The sequence below is a fragment of the Pteropus vampyrus genome, unplaced genomic scaffold, assembly GCF_000151845.1.
Source record: "Pteropus vampyrus isolate Shadow unplaced genomic scaffold, Pvam_2.0 Scaffold423, whole genome shotgun sequence".
NCBI classification, from domain to species: Eukaryota; Metazoa; Chordata; class Mammalia; order Chiroptera; family Pteropodidae; genus Pteropus; species Pteropus vampyrus.
The window spans coordinates 450,843-455,554 of NW_011889204.1; positions in this window are offsets into that span (position 1 = coordinate 450,843).

Genomic DNA, 4,712 nt, shown 5'->3' on the forward strand with positions numbered 1-4,712 from the left:
TGCTGACGGCAGCGGCAGCGACGCCTGTACAGGTGGTACCTACGGGAGTGGCTCGGAGGCCCAGAAGAGCATCGAAGAAGTGGATTTCAGTTCATGGGAATCGACTATCTATAAAAAAACTTCGAGTCCACGGTGATCCCCACAAACGCATTTGTTGAAGCTTGTCATAATACCAAAGTAAATTACTAGAGTCTTATTTGAGTTATCGCTCAAGTTATCATGAGCTTATTAAGTGGTTTGGCTGGAAGCTAACGGGCAAGTAATCAATATTTATGGTGATTCTTACGCCTCCATGTAAAGGAATATAAGTAGTGACTCTTTTGGTCTAGACTGAGCTAGATCTGTCAAAAAAATGTTTCGCTAGTCTTCCTTTTGCCTCCCTAAGTCTCCTAAGTTTACTAATAAATTTTAAAATACGTATTAACAAATTAAACACAAACTTAACAAATTTTAAGTTGGTTTCCTCGAATAAGGTGGCCCTGATTTTAGTTTGGGCCTTATGACCTATACTGGAAACATTAAATAAAAAAGTAGTATATAATAACTTGCAACTATAGTAATTTGTGGATTCTGGGTAAAAATGTAAGCCATTGAAAAGAGTCTTGCCCTGGCTCATTCAGAAAAAAAAAAAAATCACATGGCAAAGGCCTTATCTAGGAGAATGTTAATGCTCATTTCTCGAAATTTATAAACTCTGCAGCATAGATACTGTTGGAATAACCAACTAGAACAGAGAAAATTTACCAAGGAGATCAAAAAGTTCAAATGCTTTAAAATTTGGTTACTTATTCTCATACTAATAATTGAAGGTAGAGGGGAGGGGGGTCATGTAAAACCTCATGTAAAAAGCTGGCCAGGCCAAAGCCTTCTGAACCGCCTCTTGAGGGAGTGAAGCTGTCAAGATGGGCTTTATACAGAATCAATTTTCCTTGCAAAAAAGACCATGTAATGCCATTTACTCCTTCTAAAATACCTAAGAAGGACAAAGTTCTCTTTCAGTAACCAGATAACCAAGAAATGGTTGAGCCAGCTCTGTACACTCTGGTCTTTTGCCATTTTTCTGTGAAAGGGTTTTAACAAATATTTTTCATTGCTTTAGGAAATATTTGCTGTTTCCGGATGGCATCTCACTTGAAGGAAAGGCTGGGGCAGCTTAACTGGTGCTGGGGACATATCAGGAAGAGAGTGAAGATTCCAGTTAGTCTTTTGGCTTAATTCTCTCAGCTTTGTAAAATATGAAACTCTCTGGGACCCCAAGCAGCAGGCAAAGGGCAGGGCGTGGAGGAGCCTCTGGGTCCCCCCCGCACCAGCCGCCCTCTGAGGCACTGGGGCAGCTGTAAGCTCTTCGCGGTGTCTCATCACCTTGACTCTTTTATAATCCCCTCAGGAAACCGAAAGACGCCATTCTGGGTGGGAAGAAATAAAGCCTCCAAGTCCAATCGTTTGTTTATGGGAACCGTGACTCCAGTTGCATCTCTCCCGGGTCTCGGTAAACGACTTCCGGTTATGCTAAGAAGGCTGGCCTTTCTTAAGAGCTCATTAAATGTCACCCCCAAGTAGCACCTGGGAAGAAAAGTTGGCTCTGACATAGCTACCACCTCCCCGCCTGTGGGTCAGACGCATGGAGCACCGAGGACTCACTCAAAAGGGCAAGTTTGCAAGACGGAGAACAATGGGACTAGCCAACAACGAGGCCTCCCCACGACCTTCTTCCCCGGACATCTCCATTGCTCACAGCCCTGGCCTGGACCGAGCCCCTAGAACCCGGTCTTACCTTTGCCTCAGGCAGGGGTCTGAGGGGCTCCAGGGGACAGGTCTGGGTCACTGGTTTCCTTACTTGGGTGGACATTGCACATTTCTGTGCTAGGTTAGCCCTGTCTGAGATGTTGGTTGGTGCCCAGGGAACCACAGGTCATGAAGAGATGGCAGTGTCCTCAGGGGTGGGCTGATTCGGAACCTCAGATGCTTTCCAGAGACGTCTCCAAACCAGAGAGGATGGGTGTGGTCCAGGCCGGTGTTCATGGAATCCGTCCCCTTCTGTCCCCTGAGAAGACTGTACCCTCCAGGCTGTCCGGCTCCCCAGGGCCGCCAAAGTCCGGGATTCGTGCCACTGACTCCAAGATCATTCACACAGTTATCTTCTAGGGCACCGAGCAGGAGGCCAGACAGCCCCTTGGCCCCAAAATGCAGGTGTTTGTGGGTCTCTGGCAATAACTGGGACCCAAACGTGTCCGTTGACTCCATCAAGAAGAGGGAGGGACCAGGGATACGGACAAGTGTTTAGTCTAGAACAAAGGTGACCCGTATCTGATTTCGAGAACTGCTCTGTGTGTGTGTGTGTGTGTGTGTGTGTGTGTGTGTGTGTGTGTGTGTGTGTGTGTGTAGAGAGAGAGAGACAGAAAGACAAAGGAAATGGATAGGAGGAGTTTAGGGATCACAGTCAGGTGAAGCAGTGAGTCCAGAAGTTGGGCACGGTAGGCAGGGCAGACCCTCATTCTGAGAGCAAGGTCACCGCCGTGATTCCTCCCCCACCCAGACAGCACATAGGCTGCAGCAGTGAGGTGTCCCCAAATAGAGCCAGTCCTCCCACCCTTGATCTGGGTGGCACCCCTGGAGTCCTGCCACACCGAGCCTGGCGGATGCAAATGGCCTGGGGAACTGGAGACTCCAGGAGCAGGTTCTTACCTGGCTTTGGCCTGTGCCTGGACCAGGGCCCAGCAGAGGCTCCACTAGGAGTAGAACCTACCCATGGAGCAGATAGAGGGACAGAGGAAGGGGGCTAACCACTCGGGAAGGGTCACGTGGAGGGGTTCCTCAAACTCTGCCTGTCTCCCCACCTGCCCTTGGCGTTAGAAGTCAGAGCTCAGGACTGGGGACCATATTCACTTCATAATCATTTGAAAACTCAAGGCCATCGGCAGGAAGGGTCCACTCCTGGGGCCTACAAATGGGCCAGTCGCCAGTCGCCAGTCGCAGGGGGTGTCTTCAGAGCGGGAACTCACCCCACAGGAAGGCGGTTGTCGAGACCGAGACGTCTACGGGGGCTAAAAGAGAGTAGAATCTGGCCCTCTCCGCACCAGGCCGTGGTCAGGCGAGCCAGCCAGGATGCCTCCCGGGACGGGACGGGACAGGGAGCCTGTGCCGGCTGCATTCTCAGGGGTCAATCGTCCCCACACTCAGTCAGCACTTCTGAAACTCACCTTCCTAGGGGGACATGCTGCCGAGTTTTGGCCGCCCCATCTTGAGCTGCCTGGTCCCACGGGGCAGACAGAAGAATATAAACATGGATGCCCCCATTTCTGGCTGGTCTGGTCTTTCCTTGCTTCTGTCCCAGGTGGAAAACAGGCATGGCCCTGGCTGCACTGGGGCCTGCGGGGGAGGGAGTCGAGGACGGGATGGAGGCCCCGAAGCCCAAAGGGGCCCCTCCAGACGCTTTCGCCTCCAGCTGCAGCTCTCCCTCACCTCCCGGAGCCCATGGCAGCCCCCAGGGGGGCTGCAGGAGCACAGTCTGGACCAGTCACATCTGCAGAATCAAGCAGCTGCCCTCTGAGTGCCCAGGACCACCATGAAGAGGATGCTTTTTGCCCCTGAGGGGTCCAGACCCCCTCCACTTCCATGCCCACTGCATACCGTGAGACTTCACCTCTCCTCCCACCGTCAGTCCCCCCAGAGGTCTCTGCTTTCCCCGAGGGTCCCTAGTTACTGTCTCTTGGGGAGACTGGTTTGGGGAGCAGGGTGTGTACCAGGCACAGGGCACAGTAGCTCCTTCTGAATGAGGGGGGCTGTGCTTTGCCATATGGAAGGGACAGGCCGGCAGAGAAAGATATCCTGAGTCCACCAAGCCCAGCCAATCCCTTCCGATGGCGGCTCAGAGAGCCTGGAGGGGCCTGAGTGTGGTTGTAGAAAAGCTTGTTACATTTTCTTTGGCCCATGGACCAGTCCCCAGGAGGGACCCCCAGGTGACAAACACCAGGCCCCCAGATGGCTGAGAACTCACTGCGGAGACGGGGGCTTCCTGGAGTGCTGGAGGGGACACCAGCCTGCCCTATAGCCGCCCACCATGAGCTGCTCTTTGCGCCTAGCAGGTGCCTGATGAACGAAATTTTGAGAGGTCCGGGTGTTGACTGGCAGGTACACAAGGCCCTGGGGACAGTTTACGGGATGGTCCAAGGGAGGAGAGATGGCGGGAGAAGATGACTGGGCAGGAGGGGAATAGGGGCAGGTGAGCAGTCGGCCCAGGTGGCTGGAGGCCAGGGAAGGGCCAGAAGGGATGTCAAGAGCAAAGGAAGAGTGAAGAGTAGAGAAGGAGGCCAAGCGGACAGGGCAAAGGGGGGCAGAAGAAGGGGGACTAGCCGGGCAGGGGGAGCAGGGGACCTTAGGGGGCCTGCGGGCGCGGTAGGGCTTGCGGGCTCCAAGGTGAGGAGGGGGCCTGCTGGTGAGAGATGGGAGCCTGGCTGAGTGAGGGCCCAGGGTGGGGGCCTGCGGAAGGCCGGGGTGGACGGAAGCAGGGAAGGGGGAGGAGGCAGGGGAAGGGGGAGGGGAAGGGGGCGGGGTAGGGGTGTCAGGATAATAGTAGGGCTGCTTTTTCTTCATCTTTGCCAATGCACAGGGTGAGAGCCGGACCCAGCCCTGGGGTTCTGGAATCTGAGTTGTCTGCCTCTGTTCCCCTAGGATTTGTCCTTGTGACCTCAGAAACAGAGAGTTCTAGAGAG